Raw genomic sequence first — 18,989 nt, forward strand, 5'->3', positions numbered from 1 at the left:
AAATCCTTATTGGGTGGGAAATTGTGTTCGGGAAATTGATGGGATTGAAGGCCGATAAATCCCCAGGGTCTGAAAGTCTGCATCCCAGACTTAAGGAACTGGCCCTAGAAATAGTGGATGCATTGGTGGTCATTTTCCAACATTCTAAAGACTCTAGATCAGTTCCTATGGACTGGAGGGTAGCTAATGTAACCCCACTTTTTAAAAAAAGAGAAAGAGAAAACAGGGAATTACAAACGGGTTAGCCTGACGTTGGTAGTGGGGAAAATGTTGGAATCAATTATTAAAGACGTAACAGCAACGCATTTGGAAAGCAGTGACAGGATCGGTCCAAGTCAGCATGGATATATGAAAGGGAAATTATGCTTGACAAATCTAGAATTTTTTGAGGATGTAACTAGTAGAGTGGACAAGGGAGAACCAGTGGATGTGGTGTATTTGGACTTTCAAAAGGCATTTGACAAGGTCCCACACAAGAGATTAGTGTGCAAAATCAAAGCACATGGTGTTGTATTGACGTGGATAGAGAACTGGGTGGCAGACAGGAAGCAAAGAATAGGAATAAATGGGTCCTTTTCAGAATGGCAGGCAGTGACTAGTGGCATACCGCAGGGTTCAGTGCTGGGACCCCAGCTATTTACAATGTACATTAATGATTTTGATAGGGAATTGAGTGTAATATCTCCAAGTTTGCAGATGACACTAAGCTGGGTGGTGGTGTGAGCTGTGAGGAGGACACTAAAAGGCTCCAGGGTGACTTGGACAGGTTAGGTAGTGGGCAAATGCATGGCAGATGCAGTATAATGTAGATAAATGTGAGGTTATCCACTTTGGTGGCAAAAACAGGGAAGCAGAATATTATCTGAATGGTGACAGATTAGGAAAAGGAGAGGTGCAACGAGACCTGGGTGTCATGGTACATCAGTCATTGAAAGTTGGCATGCAGGTACAGCAGGCAGTGAAGAATGCAAATGATGTTGGCCTTCATAGCGAGAGGATTTGAGTTTAGGAGCAGGGAGGTCTTACTGCAGTTGTACAGGGTCTTGGTGAGACCACACCTTGAGTATTGTGTGCAGTTTTGGTCTCCTTATCTGAGGAAGGACATTCTTGCTATTGAGGGAATGATTCCAGGGATGGCAGGACTGACATATGAAGAAAGACTGGATCGACTGGGCTTATATTCACTGGAATTTAGAAGAATGAGAGGGGATCTCATAGAAACATGTAACATTCTGACGGGATTGGACAGGTTAGATGCAGGAAGAATGTTCCCGATGTTCGGGAAGTCCAGATCCAGGGGTCACAGTCTAAGGATGAAGGGTAAGCCATTTAGGACCGAGATGAGGAGAAACTTCTTCACTCAGAGATTGGTGAACCTGTGGAATTCTCTACCACAGAAAGTTGTTGATGCCAGTTCGTTAGATATATTCAAAAGGGAGTTAGATGTGGCCCTTCCAGCTAAAGGGATCAAGGGGTATGGAGAGAAAGCAGGAATGAGGTACTGAAGTTGCATGATCAGCCATGATCATATTGAATGGCTTTGCAGGCTCGAAGGGCCGAATGGCCTACTCCTGCACCTATTTTCTATGTTTCTATGTAAATGTAGAAAGATGTAAGTCACTTTATCTTGAACCACAGGTCAAAGAAAAAGTAACACTTAAACTAAATTTAACCTTTGAGGCCTGGCTGACTAGGCTACAAAGTACTTGACCGCTGCCTGCCAAAATTCACACACAGGTTTTGACTGAAGCTACTTCTTTCTGAACTGCTGCATGTTAGACTGTGAGCTGTTGTCTCTACCCACCTAAGCTGCCTGTCACAGAGGCTCCAGCCAATCAAACACAGCCCCCTTTATTCAGCAGACTTTTAAATGAGTCAAAAGGTCATCGGTTCAAGTCCCACCCCAAAGACTAGGCTGACACGCCAGTGCAGTGCTGAGGGTGTACTGTACTGTCAGAGGTGCCGTCTTTTAGATGAGACTTTAAACCGAGGCCCAGCCTTCTATCTCAGGTGAACGTTAATTGTCCCACAGCCACTATTTCGAAGAAGAGCAGGGGAGTTATCCCCGGGTGTTCTGGCCAATATTTCCCCCTCAATCAACATCACTAAAATGTAGATTATCTGGACATTATCACATTGCTGTTTGTGGGAGCTTGCTGTGCGCAAATTGGCTGCCGCGTTTCCTACATTACAACAGTGACTGCACTTCAAAAATAACTTAATTGACTGTAAAGCGCTCTGAGACGTCCTGAGGTCGTGATAGGCGCTATATAAATGCAAGTCTTTCTTTCTATGTCATTGCATTGGCTTCAAGGGTTGAGGAGGGTTGCAATAGTCTGCCTGGCTACACCCTCCGTTTTGTGAATGGAATAGAGCCTCTCCTCAGATAATCACAATGGCCCTCCTGTGGGACAATGGAAGCATTTCTGACAATCGATGACATGTTTCGATTGTAAACACTGGCTCCTCCTGGGCTGATGAACTAGTCAACACTTCAAAGCAGCATTGTGTGGGCCAAAAAACAACTCACATATTGAGGAAAATCTAATAGACAAACTCTTCTTTTTCTGAGGCAGTCCCCTCGGAGTCGAGGATGACTTTCTTCCACACTAATACGAGTTCTCAGATGACTGATGCGAGACCTACAGTCTCTGTCACAGGGGGGCAGAGGGTGGTTGGAGGGACGGGTGGGTGGGGTGGTTATAGGCTCCTTCCGCTGTCTGCGCTTGCCTTCCACGTGCTCTCGGCGATGTGACTCGAGGTGCTCAGCGCCCTCCCGGATGCTCTTCCTCCACTTTGTGCAGTCTTGGGCCAGGGATTCCCAGATGCCGGTGGGGATGTTGCACTTTTTCAAGGAGGCTTTGAGGGTGCCCTTGAAGCGTTTCCTCTGTCAACCTGGAGCTCGTTTGCCATGTCGGAGCTCTGAGTAGCGCGCTTGTTTTGGGAGTCTAGTATCAGGCATGCTGACGATGTGGCCTGCCCAACGGAGCGGATAGAGACAAACTGGCTGTTTCATAGAATTACATACAGCTTTACAGCTCAGAAACAGGCCATTTGGTCCAACATGTCTATGTCAGTGTTTATGCTCCACACGAGCCTTCTCCCATCCTACTTCATCTCATCCTGTCACCATATCCTTCTATTCCTTTCTCCCTTGTCTACTTATCTCGCTTCCTCCTAAAGGCATCTAGGCTAACGCCACTCCATGCGGTAGCGAGTTCCACAATCTGACCACTCTCTCAGTAAAGAAGTTTGGCCGATGGCATTCTGTCAAAAAAAAGATGCAGCCTTGTGAATTAACTCCTTACATGCCGAAGTTAGCATTAGAAGATGAGTCATTAAAACAACTCAACACAGGCAAAAATCCATTCTGCCACTGCTTTAAATGTCTGTGGTTAAATTCTAAACCATAGAATCATAGAGGTTTACGGCACAGAAGACCATTCGGCCCATCGTGTCCGCGCTGGCCGAAAAAGAGCTATCCAGCCTAATCCCACTTTCCAGCTCTTGGTCCGTAGCCCTGTAAGTTATGGCACTTCAAGTGCACATCCAAGTACTTTTTAAATAGGATGAGGGTTTCTGCCTCTATCACCCTTTCAGCAGTGAGTTCCAGACCCCCACCACCCTCTGGGTGAAACGATTTCTCCTCCCTGTAAACCTCCTATCAATTACTTTAAATCTATGCCTGCTGGTTACTGACCTCTCTGTTAAGTGGAAATAGGTCCTTCCTGCCTACTCTATCTAGGCTCCTCAAAAATGAAGGACGGGGAAAATGGGAATTGATGCTGACGATTCTATCACTGATGGGCCCATGGCGACATTAATAAATCTGTTTCAGTTAGGGAGAGAATCGGGAGCTCGGGTGGAGGTGGGGAAGTCCATGGCGTAAGGAATTGTGCATGAACTAATCAACACTTCAAAGCAGCATTGTGTGGGCCAAAAAAACAACTCATATTGAGGAAAATCTAATAGACAAACTCTTCTTTTTCTGAGGCAGTCCCCTCAGAGTCGAGGATGACTTGCTTCCACACTAATACGAGTTCTCAGGTGACTGATGAGACCAATGCGGGACCTACAGTCTCTGTCACAGGTGGGGCAGACGGTGGTTGGAGGGACGGTGGGTGGGGTGCTTGGGTTGTCGTACGCTCCTTCCGCTGTTTGTACTTGGCTTCCGCGTGCTCCCGGCGAAGAGACTCAAAGTGTTCTGAGAGAAGCTCAGAGGAGAAACAACCATTGAAGTAGCAATAAAACTGATTGTCCTACGAGGAGAGATTGAGTAGACTAGGCTTATGTTCCTTAGAGTTTAGAAGAATGAGAGGTATAAAATTCTTAAGGGGCTTGACAGGGTAGATGCTGGGAGAATGTTTCCCCTGGCTAAGGAGTCTGGAACCAGGGCTCACAGTCTCAGAATAAGGGGAGGGGAGGGTTTGAGGGGGTCCAACTGGCCTTTTCTAACCCAAACTCTTTCATGTTTGTAACAGGGATAAGATGCAGAGTCATCTCTCTTCCAAGCCCAATGACTAAACAGCAAACACCACCAGACTTGAATCCTGTTCCCATATCTGGGAAAGCTCTGTGAGTATCTCTTTCCCTCCTGGGAAGGTTACTAGCAGAAGCTCATCACAGAATTGCTCATCTCTCGTCACTTCCTGCTTCACAACATTTCTTATCTGCTCCATTTTATAAGAATGTGAGACGTAAGAACTAGGAGCAGGAATAGGTCATTCAAGTCTGTTCCGCCATTCAATGAGATCATGGCTGATCTTTGAACTCAACGCCACTTTCCTGCACTGTCCCCATATCCCTCGATTTCCTTTGTGTCGAAAAACCTATGGATCTCTGTCTTGAATATACTCAACGACTGAGCCTCCATAGCTCACTGGGGGAGAGAATTCCAAAGATTCACCACCCTCTGAGTGAAGAAACTTCTCCTCATCTCAGTCCTAAATGGCCGACCCTTTATTCTGAGACTGTGACCCCTGGTTCTAGACTCCCTAGCCAGGGGAAACATTCTCCCAGCATCTACCCTGTCAAGCCCCTTAAGAATTTTATACGTTTCAGTGCGATCTCCTCTCATTCTTCTAAAGTAAGGAACATAGGCCGAGTCTATTCAATCTCCCCTTGTAGGACAATCAATTTCATTGCTACTTCAATGGTTGTATCTAATCTAAGGTTTTCTTATTGTTCTGTAATTCCCATTCTTTGACAAAGTTGATACCAGAATGTTTACAAGGATGATATCAGAAATGAAATGGTACAACTATCAGGACAGACTGAACATGCTTTTCACTACAAAAGAGAAGACTGGGAAGGGGGGGGCGGGGGGGGTGACCTGATAGGAGCCTTCAAAATTATGAAGGGGTTCGATAGTGCAGACATAGAGAAGATATTTCCACGTTTCCATCTTGTAGACAGATTTTTGAGCGATAAGGGAATAATAATGGGTTATGGGGAGCGGCAGGGAAGTGGAGCTGAGTCCATGATGGGATCAGCCATGAACTTATTAAATGGCGGAGCAGGCTCGAGGGGCCGTATGGCCTACTCCTGCTCCTATTTCTTATGTTCTTATATGTGGGGGAATCCACAACGAGGGCCCATAAATACAAGATAGTCACTAATAAGTCCAACATGGAATTCAGAAGAAACTTCTTTACTCAGAGAGTGGTTAGAATGTGGAACTCGCTACCACATGGCGTGGTTAAGGCAAATAGCTTGGATACATTTAAGAGGAAGTCAGATAAGTACATGAGGGAGAAATGAATAGAAAGGATATGTTGAGTGCGATAATGTAAGCTGGGAGGAGGCCCATGTGGAGCATTAAGATCTGTTTCTGTGCTGTAAAGCTGTATGTGCAAGAATTAGAAATGTGCCATTTACAAGCCTCTGTATCCTCACTGCACTAAAATCAAGACATACTGCTCCATCATTCTTTAAGGATATCAAATTAGTTATCTTTTATGGTGTAATTCCTTACCACCCTCGGAGGATGCAGATGAGTTTTTTGTTTTACGCAGCGAGTTGTTGTGATCTGGAATGCACTGCCTGATTTCAAAAGGGAATTGGATATTTGGAAACATAGAAAATAGGTGCAGGAGTAGGCCATTCGGCCCTTCGAGCCTGCACCAACATTCAATATGATCATGGCTGATCATGAAACTTCAGTACCCCACTCCTACATTCTCTCCATACCCCCTGATCCCTTTAGCCGTAAGGGCTACATCTAACTCCCTCTTGAATATATCCAACAAACTGGCATCAACAACGTTCTGTGGCAGAGAATTCTATAGGTTCACAATTCTCTGGGTGAAAAAGTTTCTCCTCATCTCAGTCCTATATGGATTACCCCTTATCCTTAGACTGTGACCCCTGGTTCTGGACTTCCCCAATATCGGGAACATTTGTCTTGCATCTAAACTGTCCAATGCCGTCAGAATTTTATATGTTTCTATGAGATCCCCTCTCATCCTTCTAAACTCCAGTGAATACAGGCCCAGTCGATCCAGTCTCTCCTCATATGTCAGTCCATCCCTGGAATCAGTCTGGTGAACCTTCGCTGCACTCCCTCAATAACAAGAACGTCCTTCCTCAGATTAGGAGACAAAACTGGCCTCACCAAGGCCCTGTACAACTGCAGTAAGACCTCCCTGCTCCTATACTCAGGGAGGTCTTACTGCAGTTATGAAGGCCAACATACCTTTTGCCTTCTTCACCACCTGCTGTACCTGCATGCCCACTTTCAATGACTATTGTACCATGACACCCAGGTCTAGTTGCACCTCCCCTTTTACTAATCGGCCACCATTCAGATAATATTCTGTCTTCGTATGTTTGACCCCAAAGTGGATAACCTCACATTTATCCACATCATACTGCATCTGCCACACATTTTCCCACTCACCTAACCTGTCCAAGTCACCCTGCAGCCTCTTAGCGTCCTCCTCACAGCTCATAATGCCACCCAGTTTAGTGTCATCTGCAAACTTGGAGATATTACACTCAATCCCTTCATCTAAATCATTAATGTATACAGCACTGAGCCCTGCGGCACGCCACTAGTCACTACCTGCCATTCTGATTTAATTTTTCACACCAATCTCTTGTGTGGGACCTTGTCAAAAGCCTTTTGAAAGTCCAAATACACCACATCCACTGGTTCTCCCTTGTCCACTACTAGTTACATCCTCAAAAGATTCCAGAAGATTTGTCAAGCATGATTTCCCTTTCATTAATCCATGTTGACTTGGATATATCCTGTCACTGCTTTCCAAATGTGCTGCTATTTTATCTTTAATAATTGATTCTAACATTTTCCCTACTACTGATGTCAGACAAACCGGTCTATAATTACCTCTTTTCTCTCTCCCTCCTTTTTTAAAAAGTGGTTTTACATTAGCTACCCTCCAGTCCATAGGAACTGATCCAGAGTCGATAGACTGTTGGAAAATGATCACCAATGCATCCACTATTTCTCGAACCACTTCCTTAACTACTCTGGGATGCAGATTATTAGGCCCCGGGGATTTATCTGCCTTCAATCCCATCAATTTCCTGAACACAGTTTCCCGCCTAATAAGGATATCCTTCAGTTCCTCCTTCTCACCAGACCCTCGGTCCCCTAGTACTTCCGGAAGGTTATTTACTGCTTTTTCTGGCCAATTTAAATGCCTCTTCCTTGGATTTAACACTATCCTTAATTTCCCTTGTTAGCCACGGTTGAGCCACCTTCCCCATTTTATTTTTACTCCAGTCAGGGATGGACAATTGTTGGAAGTTCATCCATGTGATCTTTAAATGTTTGCCATTGCCTATCCACTGTCAACCCTTTAAGTATCATTTGCCAGTATATTCTAGCCAATTCACGTCTCATACCATCAAAGTTACCTTTCCTTAAGTTCAGGACCCTGGTCTCTGAATTAACTGTGTCACTCTCCATCTTAATAAAGAATTCTACAATATTATGGTCACTCCTCCCCTAAGGGCCTCGCAAAACAAGATTGCTAATTAGTCCTTTCTCATTACACATCACCCAGTCTAGGATGGCCAGCCCTCTAGTTGGTTCCTCGACATATTGGTCTAGAAAACCATCCCTAATACACTCCAGGAAATCCCCCTCCACCGTATTGCTACCAGTTTGGTGAGCCCAATCTATATGTACATTAAAGTCACCCATGATAACTGCTGTACCTTTATTGCACACATCCCTAATTTCTTGTTTGATGCTGTCCCCAACCTCACTACTACTGTTTTGTGGTCTGGACACAACTCCCACTTGCGTTTTCTGCCCTTTGGTATTCCGCAGCTCCACCCATACAGATTCCACATCATCCAAGCTAATGTCCTTCCTTACTATTGCATTAATTTCCTCTTTAACCAGCAACACTACCCCACCTCCTTTTCCTTTCTGTCTATCCTTCCTGAATGTTGAATACCCAGCCTTGGTCACCCTGGAGCCATGTCTCCGTGATGCCAATTATATCATATACATTAATTGCTGCCTGTGCAGTTAATTTGTCCACCTTATTCTGAATACTCCTCGCACTGAGGCACACAGCCTTCATGCTTGTCTTTTGAACACACTTTGCCCCTTTATAATTTTGCTGTAATGTGGCCCTTTTTGATTTTTGCCTTGGGTTTCTCTGCCCTCCACTTTTACTTTCCTTCTTTCTATCTTTTGCTTCTGCCCCCATTCTACTTCCCTCTGTCTCCCTGCATAGGTTCTCATCCCCCTGCCATTTAGTTTAACCCCTCCCCAACAGCACTAGCAAACACTCCCCCTTGGATGTTGGTTCCAGTCCTGCCCAGGTGCAGACCGTCCGGTTTGTACTGGTCCCACCTTCCCCAGAACCGGTTCCAATGGCCCAGGAATTTGAATCCCTCCCTTCTGCACCAGTCCTCAAGCCACGTATTCATCTGAGCTATCCTGCGATTCCTACTCTGACTAGCACGTGGCTCTGGTAGCAATCCTGAGATTATACCTTTGAGGTCCGACTTTTTAATTTAACTCCAAGCTCCCTAAATTCGGCTTGTCAAATGAGAACAGCATCAGGGGTCAACTCTAACACCTTTTGAATAGCCCACTGATACTCACTGTCTTGGAATGCACAAGAGGGCTACGGTAGCATAGTGGTTATGTTACTGGACTTGTGATCCAGAGGCCTGGACTAATGATCCAGACACATGAGTTCAAATCTCACTACAGCAGCTGGGGAATTTAAATTCAGTTAATTAAATAAGTCTGGAATTAACAAGCTAGTCTTACTAAAGGTAACCAGGAAAAACCCAACTGGTTCACTGACATCCTTTCGGGAAAGAAATCTGCTGTCATTACCTGGTCTGGCCTGGCCGACATGTGACCCCAGACCCACAATGTGATAGACTCTTAACTACCCTCTGAAATCGCCCAGCAAGCCATTTAGGGTCATAATGGTTTTGTACAACTGTCACCACACAGACTGCAGCGGTTCAAGAAGGTAATTAGGGATGGGCAATAAATGCTGGCCTTGCCAGCGATGCCCACCTCCCAAGAACAAATACATTTTTAAAAAGAACTGGCGTTTATACAGTGCTTTTAACATGGCAAAACATCCCAAGGCGCTTCACAGAAGCGGTATCAGACAAAATTTGATGCAGATATTAGGACTGTTGACAAAAAGCTTGGTCAAAGAGGTAGGTTTTCGGAGTAGAGAAACTGGTAGAGAAGCAGAGAGGTTTAGGGAGGGAATTCCAGACCTTCGGGCCCAGGTGGCTGAAGGCACGGCCGCGATGAAAATTGGAGATGCTTAAGAGGTCGAAATTGGAGGAGCGCAGAGATCTCGGAAGTTTGTAGGGCTGGAGGAGATTCCTAAAAAAGGGAAGGGACGAGGCCTTGGAGACATTTGAAAAGAAGAATGAGAATTTTAAACTCAAGATTGAACGGCTGGATTGAACGGCTGCTTGGGCAAGTAACAGATGGTGGTCAGCACCCTGTGGAACCGCACCACAGATGAGTCAGTGACTTCTGTTGACTTCTGTTGAGAGAAAACCAGAGGGGGCAAATTTTTACAAGAGCACGCATGGCTCTGGATGGATTTCAGATGCAAAGGTGTCTGGCACATTGGGCGTCTGGTCAGCTCCAAGCTGACAGCTGCTGCCTCTTAATCCTTCTCAAATGTTATCTTGGTGAAAATATTATCTGATGGCCGTCGGGGACTGTAGTATTTATTGCTACAAAGTTGTATCAAGGACTCTACTGACAAGAAAGTGTAGCAAGCGTCTGCAACCCAGCACGCACGGAACGCGCCACTTATCCTTCCAAAGCAATAACCGCCGAGCTGAATTGTCGCCACGGTTTTTATCCAATTTCATCTGCCTCACACTTGGGATCGGTGTGCCTGTCTTTTTGACCAGTACTTTGTAGCCAACGAGCTGGACGGAGAAGGAAGCGCTGCAAAAAGGAGAGCGGTCCTCCTCACAGTCTGCCGGGCACCGACATACAGCCTCATGAAGAATCTTCTGGCTCCGGTGAAACCCACAGATAAGTCGTATGAGGAGCTGTGTACACTGGTTCGGGGGAGAGCGTGCTAATGGCGAGGTATCGGTTCTACACGTGCCAGCGATCTGAAGGTCAGGAAGTGGCGAGCTACGTCGCCGAGCTAAGGCGACTTACAGGACAATGTGAGTTTGATGGCTACCTGGAGCAAATGCTCAGAGAATTTGTTGTACTGGGCATTGGCCACAAGACCATCCTACGAAAACTTTTGACTGTAGAGACACCGACCCTCAGTAAGGCCATTGCGATAGCATAGGCGTTTATGTCCACCAGTGATAACACCAAACAAATCTCTCAGCACACAAGTGCTGTGTACTTTAGCATCTGCCTCCTCTCTCTGAGGCTCGAAATTGCTTTGATCCACCATGGACCGATCTTCCTCTGCCACGTGGTGGTTAGCAGGTTTTGCAGAGCTTGCAGCTCGTTTGCAAGCTCATTGGAGGTGCCCCATTGTTCCACAACTCTTGCAAACATACCCTTTGAAGTGGCATGAATTGGCTGAATGCAAGCCTCCACAACGCCAACAAGGTGTGAATTGTCTTGCATTCATCCTTTGTTGGGGACTCTGAGTCATCTGGGTCACCTGAGGCCTGCTGGCAGTTGCAGACTCATGGTTTCTACCCTGTACATTTCTGCTTGCAAACACAGTTCCAGTTAATTTATGAACACATGTGCACACATTTTCAACAAAACGTCAACCTGTAATGCTAAATGTAAAATTAAATGGCTTACCCATAGCCATGGAACTGGACCAATCCATCATGAGTAAAAAGATGTTTGAGAGACTGTGATGCAACAAGGCATTCAGACCAGCCCTGAGCCCCATCCACACGAAATTGAGAACGTACACTAAAGAGCTTATCACTGTCCTGGGCAGCGCCATAGTCAAGGTGCACGAGGGCACGGTGCACGAACTGCCACTCTGAATTGTCCCGGGCAATGGCCCCACACTGCTTGGAAGGACCTGGCTGGGCAAAATCCTCTGGAACTGGGATGACATCCGAGTGCTATCACATGTCGATGAGGCCTCATGTACCCAGGTTCTCAACAAATTTCCTTCCCTTTTTGAGCCAGGCATTGGAAACTTTTCTGCGGCGAAGGTGCGGATCCACTTGGTCCCAGAGGCACAACCCATTCACCACAAGGCGTGAGCAGTACCTCAGATGATGAGGGAGAGAGTATAAATCGAGCTGGACAGGCTGCAACGTGAGGGCATCATCTCTCCAGTGGAATTCAGTGAGTGGGCCAGCCCGATTGTTCCAGTACTCAAACGTGATGGCACGGTCAGGATTTGCAGCGATTATAAAGTAACTATTAATCGTTTCTCGCTGCAGGATCAATACCCGCTACCTAAAGCAGACGACCTATTTGCGACGTTGCCAAGCTGGACCTGACTTCGGCCTACATGACGCAGGAGCTGGAGGAGTCTTCGAAGGGCCTCACCTGCATCAACACGCACAAGGGACTATTAATTTACAACAGATGCCCGTTTGGAATTCGGTCGGCTGCAGCGATCTTCCAGAGAAACATGGAGAGCCTACTCAAGTCGGTGCCACACACAGTGGTCTTTCAGGACGACATATTGGTCACGGGTCGGAACGCCGCCAAGCACCTACAAAACCTGGAGGAGGTCCTCCAGCGACTGGATCGCGTAGGGCTGCGGCTGAAGAGGTCAAAATGCATCTTCATGGCAACAGAAGTGGAGTTTTTGGGGAGAAAGATCGCGGCGGACGGCATTCGGCCCACAGACACCAAGACAGAGGCTATCAGGAATGCGCCCAGGCCACAGAACATCACGGAGCTGCGATCGTTCCTGGGACTCCTCAACTATTTTGGTAACTTCCTACCGGGGTTAAGCATCCTTTTAGAGCCCCTACATGTGTTATTGCGCAAAGGTGAGAACTGGGTATGGGGAATAAACCAAGTAATTGCTTTTGAGAAAGCCAGAAGCATTTTATGCGCCAACAAGCTGCTTGTATTGTATAACCCGTGTAAAAGACTTGTGTTAGCATGTGATGCGTCGTCGTACGGAGTCGGGTATGTATTACAACAAGCTAACGTTGCGGGGAAGTTGCAACCTGTTGCCTATGCTTCCAGGAGCTTGTCTAAGGCCGAGAGAGCCTACAGCATGATTGAGAAAGAGGCATTAGCATGTGTGTTCGGGGTAAAGAAAATGCATCAGTACCTGTTTGGCCTCAAATTTGAGCTGCAAACCGATCACAAGCCCCTCACATCCCTGTTCGCTGAAAACAAGGGGATAAATACCAATGCCTCAGCCCACATACAAAGGTGGGCACTCGCGCTACCAGCGTATAACTATACCATCCGCCACAGGCCAGGCACCGAGAATATGCAGGTACTCTCAGTCGGCTACCATTGCCCACCACGAGGGTGGAAATGGTGCAGCCTGCAAACTTGTTGACGGTGGCGCAGCCCGCAGACTTGTTGATGGTCATGGAAGCGTTTGAAAATGATAAATCACCTGTCACGGCCCACCATATTAGGACTTAGACCAGCCAAGATCCTCTGCTGTCCCTAGTAAAAAACTGTGTACTGCATGGGAGCTGGACCAGCTTCCCCGTTGAAATGCAAGAGCTAATCAAGCCATTCCAGCGGCAAAAGCACGAGCTGTCCATTCAGGCAGACTGCCTGTTATGGGGTAACCGTGTAGTGCTATCAAAAAAGGGCAGGGAGACATTCATTTCGGATCTCCACAGCACACACCCGGGTATAGTAAAGATGAAAGCGATAGCCAGATCCCACGTGTGGTGGCCCGGTATCGACTCTGACTTAGAGTCCTGTGTACGGCAATGAAGCGTATATGCTCAGTTGAGCAATGTGCCCAGAGAGGCACCACTAAGTTTGTGGTCCTGGCCCTCCAGACCATGGTCAAGGATCCATGTCGACTATGCGGGCCCGTTTCTCGGTAAAATGTTCCTGATGGTGGTTGATGCTTTTTCAGAATGGATTGAATGTGAATAATGTCGGGAAGCACTACCACTGCCACCATTGAAAGCCTGAGGGCCATGTTTGCCACCCACGGCCTGCCTGACATACTGGTCAGTGACAACGGGCCATGTTTCACCAGTGCCGAATTTAAAGAATTCATGACCCGCAATGGGATCAAACATGTCACCTCGGCCCCGTTTAAACCAGCCTCCAATAGACGGGCAGAGCGGGCAGTACAAACCATCAAACAGAGCCTTAAACGAGTTACAGAAGGCTCACTCCAAACCCGCCTGTCCTGAGTACTGCTCAGCTACCGCACGAGACCCCACTCGATCACAGGGGTGCCCCCGGCTGAGCTACTCATGAAAAGGACACTTAAAACCAGACTCTCGCTGGTTCACCCCAACCTGCATGATCAGGCGGCAGCAACAAAATGTAAACGATGGTCGCGCCACTGTGTCACGGGAAATTGATCTGAATGACCCTGTATATGTGCTAAACTATGGACATGATCCCAAGTGGATCGCGGGCACGGTGATAGCTAAAGAAGGGTTTAGGGTATTTGTCGTCAAACTAGACAATGGACAAATTTGCAGAAAGCACTGGACCAAATGAGGCTGCGGTTCACAGACTGCCCTGAACAACCCACAGCAGACACCACCTTTTTCGAGCCCACAACACACACCCAAAGGATCAACGACACAACCCCGGACCAGGAAATCGAACCCATCACACCCAACAGCCCAGCAAGACCAGGCTCACCCAGCAGCCCTGCAGGGCCAACAACATGCCAGCCCAGCGAGGGCACAGCCAACACACCAGAACAGATATTTGTACCGAGGCGGTCCACCAGGGAAAGAAAGGCTCCTCTCCGCCTCACCTTGTAAATAGTTTTCACTTTGACTTTGATGGGGGGAGTAATGTTGTGTATCTGCAAAGCATGCACTCCCATGTTCCACCACTAGGGAGCTCATCCCCTGAAGTCCCAAGGGATCCCAGCATCCCTTGGGAGCACTATATATAAGTCGGCCCCTAAAGCCTGTTCCTTACTCTGGAGTGTCTTATTAAAGACTGAGGTCACTGTTACTTTAACCCCGCTGTGTGCAGCCTCATCTGTGTTAGGAACACAATAGAAAGGGTAACAAGTTGGCATCTACGCTGTTTCAGTCCAGGTGGCTGTGCCACCCTGGGGCATTGGGCAAAGGCCAGCTGCTTCTCCACAGGGAAGGGAGGGAGTCACATTGTGGGAAGGAAGAAGTTCTCAAACACCTTAGGACCCTGCTTTGGGAGGCCAGGGCACAACACGATTTAACTGTTTTCTTTCCCATTTACACTGCCCTTCGACTGAAGGGGCTGACTCTTGCTGGTACATGGTTCTACAGGTAGCTGGCATTCTTCCATAGACAGAGAGTGTTAATGGATTATTTTACCATGGGGTGACAGTATCAAAGCCCAGACCAATCGTGTTCATGCCCAGTTTCCATGCACATGCCTTTTTCAGAGGACTCACTGAATAGACAGCAGGAGCAATGGTCCGAATTCACTTTTTAACCCAGCTAATCATTCATTCTCAGGCTTTGGCCGGTATTTATTACCCATCCCGATACAAATCTGAGGGAAGTTAAGGGCAAACTACGTTGATGTGGGCCTGGAGGACACACAAATGAGAAGTTTTCCTTCCATAAAGGACAGTAACGAACCAGTTGGGTTTTTACAATTGAGTAGGTTGGGCCTATATTCTCTGGAATTTAGTAGAATGCGAGATGATCTCATTGAAACATATAAGATACTGAGGGGGATTGACAGGGTAGATGCTGAGAGGTTGTTTCCCCTGGCTGGAGTATCTAGAACTAGGGGGCATAGTCTGAGGATAAGGGGTCGGCCATTTAGGATTGAGATAAAAAGGAATTTCTTCACTCAGAGGGTTGTGAATCTTTGGAATTCTCTGTCCCAGAGGGCTGTGGATGCTCAGTCGTTGAGTATATTCAAGACAGATATCGATAGATTTTTGGATATTAAGAGAATCAAGGGATGTGGGGATAGTGCAGGGAAGTCATTATCATCATAGGCAGTCCCTCGGAATCGAGGAAGACTTGCTTCCACTCTAAAAATGAGTTCTTAGGTGACTGTACAATCCAATAGGAGTACCTGTCACAGGTGGGGCAGACAGTCGTTGAGGGAAGGGGTGGATGGGACTGGTTTGCCGCATGCTCTTTCCGCTGCCTGCGCTTGGTTTCTGCATGCAGGAAAGTGGAGCTGAGGTAGAAGATCAGCCATGATCTTATGGAATGGCGGAACAGGCTCGAGGGGCCGAATGTCCTACTCCTGCTCCAATTCTTATGCTCTTATGTTAGAGCTGTGTAGCCCATGCAATTCAAGTACCGTGCACAGTGATGGTCTCCTGTGTAATGAGACAGGATTAATTTTCCCCTTCCTCTCCTGACCCAAGTTGAGCATGATTGAGGGCAGAGTTGGGTAAAATGGACTGGGAAAATAGATTCAAGTGTAGGACGGTTGATGAACAGTGGTGTACATTTAAGGAGATATTTCACAACTCTCAAGAAAAATATATTCCAGTGAGGAGAAAAGGGTGTAGAGAAAAGATAGCCATCCGTGGCTAACGAAAGAAATAAAGGACGGTATCCAATTAAAAACAAGGGCATACAAAGTGGCCAAAACTAGTTGAAGGACAGAAGACTGGGAAGCTTTTAAAAGCCAGCAAAGAATGACTAAAAAAATGATTAAGAAAGGGAAGATAGATTGTGAAAGTAAACTAGCACGAAATATAAAAACAGATAACAAGAGTTTCTATAGGTATATAAAAAGAAAAAGGGTGGCTAAAGTAAATGTTGGTCCCTTAGAGGACGAGACCGGGGAATTAGTAATGGAGATGGCAGAAACTCTGAACAAGTATCTTGTATCAGTCTTAACAGTATTCCGACAGTGGATAGTCTAAGGGCTATAGCGGGGGAGGAACTTAACACAATCACAATCACTAAAGAGGTGGTACTCAGTAAGATAATGGGACTAAAGGCAGATAAAGCCCCTGGACCTGAGGGCTTGCATCCTCGGGTCTTAAGAGATGTAGCGGCAGGGATTGTAGATGCAGTGGTTGTAATTTACCAAAATTCCCTGGATTCTGGGGAGGTCCCAGCAGATTGGAAAACTGCAAATGTAACTCCCCTATTTAAAAGAGGAGGCAGACAAAAAGCAGGAAACTATAGACCAGTTAGCCTAACATCTGTGGTGGAGAAAATGTTGGAGTCCATTATTAAAGAAGCAGGAGCAGGACATTTGGAAAAGTATAATTCGCTCAGGCACATCATGGATTTATGAAGGGGAAGTCATGTTTGACAAATTTGCTGGCGTTCTTTGAAGATGTAACGAACAGGGTGGATAAAGGGGATCCAGTGGATGTGGTGTATTTGGATTTCCAGAAGGCATTTGACAAGGTGCCACATCAAAGGTTATTGCACAAGATAAAAGTTCACGGGGTTGGGGGTAATATATTAGCATGGATAGAGGATTGGCTAACTAACGGAAAACAGAGAGTCGGGATAAATGGTTCATTCTCTTTTTGGCAATCAGTAACTAGGGGGGGTGCCACTGGGATCAATGCTGGGACCTCAACTATTTACAATCTATATAAACGACTTGGAAGAAGAGACTGCATGTAACATAGCCAAGTTTGCTGATGATACAAAGATGGGAGGAGAAGCAATGTGTGAGGAGGATACAAAAAATCTGCAAAAGGACATAGACAGGCTAAGTGAGTGGGCAAAAATTTGGCAGATGGAGTATAATGTTGGAAAGTGTGAGGTCATGCACTTTGACAGAAAAAACCAAAGAGCAAGTTATTATTAAATTGGAGAAAGATTGCAAAGTGCCACAGTACAGCAGGACCTGGGAGTACTTGTGCATGAAACACAAAATGATAGTATGCAGGTGCAGCAAGTGATCAGGAAGGCCAATGGTATCTTGGCCTTTATTGCAAAGAGGATGGAGTATAAAAGCAGGGAAGTCTTGCTATAGCTATATAAGGTATTGGTGAGGCCGCACTGAAATACTGCGTGCAGTTTTGGTTTCCATATTTATGAAAGAATATACTTGCTTTGGAGGCAGTTCAGAGAAGGTTCACTAGGTTGATTCCGGGGATGAGGGGGTTGACTTATGAGGAAAGGTTGAGTAGGATGGCCTCTACTCATTGGAATTCAGAAGAATGAGAGGTGATCTTATCATAACGTATAAGATTATGAGGGGGCTTGACAAGGTGGATGCAGAGAGGATGTTTCCACTGATAGGGGAGACTAGAACTAGACGGCACCCCATTAGAATAATGGGCTGCCCATTTAAAACAGAGATGAGGAGAAATTTCTTCTCTGAGGATTTTAAATCTGTGGAATTTGCTGCCTCAGAGAGCTGTGGAAGCTGGGACATTGAATAAATTTAAGAGAAATGGACAGTTTCTTAAATGATAAGGGAATAAGGGGTTATGGGGAGCAGGCAGGGAAGTGGAGCTGAATCCATAATCAGATCAGCCATGATCTTATTAAATGACGGAGCAGGCTCGAGGGGACGTATGGCCTACTCCTGCTCCTATTTCTTAATGTTATTATTACAAAAAGGATATAGGAGCACTGGAGAAGGTGCAGAGCTTACAACTCGTTTGGTTGGACAAAAGGTGTAGAGCTTACAAACTGGCAGGAAATGACCAGCTGGTCCATGAAGCCTGCGTCACACATAGTGAAGGCTGGAGCATAATGGCTAAATACTTCTTCCCTGACCCCTGACCATCTCCCTCCCATTCCACCTTCCGCCCCACTCTCCCCTCACCACCATACAATCTCATGGCATTTACAAGGATGATACCAGAAGTTATACCTATCAGGAAAGACTGAAGAGGCTCGGCCTCTGTTCTATCGAAAAGAGAAGGCTGAGAGCTGACCAAAATAGAGTTCTTGAAAATTATGAAAGGGTTCGACAGGCTACACTCAGAGGAGATGTTTCCACTTTTTGGAGAGCCTAAAACTGGGGACCATAAATACAAGGAAGCTGCAAATAAGTCCAATCGGGGAGAGCGGTAACAATGTGGAACTCGCTACCACAGGGACCGGTTGAGGCGAATAGCACGGATGCATTTAAAGGGAAGTTAAATAAATATATGAGGGAGCAAGAAATAGAAGGATATGCTGATGGGAGGAGATGAAGTGGGGCGGGAGGAGGCTCTATCAAGCAGTTGCGTGAATGGCCTGTGCTGTAAATTCAATGTAATTGGATGTAATATCATGTAATTTCATGTAATTTCATGTAATACGATTTAATCCAATGTGATTAGATGTAATTGTATGCAATTACACGGGCCACCTATACACATGAGTCACGCAGATGTCCAATTAGCACCGAGTGCTTTGGGGTGGAGAGAGTCACTAAAGGAGTGCAATTTCTTTCTTATTGAATGCCCAGAGCAGAGCCGTTCCGCCCCCTCACAAACCAGGTGTCATTACGGCGCGAG

The 18,989-nt window shown here is 46.3% G+C and overlaps 1 protein-coding gene across 3 annotated transcripts in view; it reads right to left on the reverse strand.

Moving 5' to 3' along the window:
* LOC139236054 (dedicator of cytokinesis protein 2-like) overlaps nt 1-18,989 on the reverse strand; it is a 1,544,097-nt gene that overhangs the window by 180,932 nt on the left and 1,344,176 nt on the right. The window lies entirely within an intron of this gene.

This window comes from Pristiophorus japonicus, chromosome 2 (assembly GCF_044704955.1).
Source record: "Pristiophorus japonicus isolate sPriJap1 chromosome 2, sPriJap1.hap1, whole genome shotgun sequence".
In the NCBI taxonomy this organism is placed as follows: domain Eukaryota; kingdom Metazoa; phylum Chordata; class Chondrichthyes; family Pristiophoridae; genus Pristiophorus; species Pristiophorus japonicus.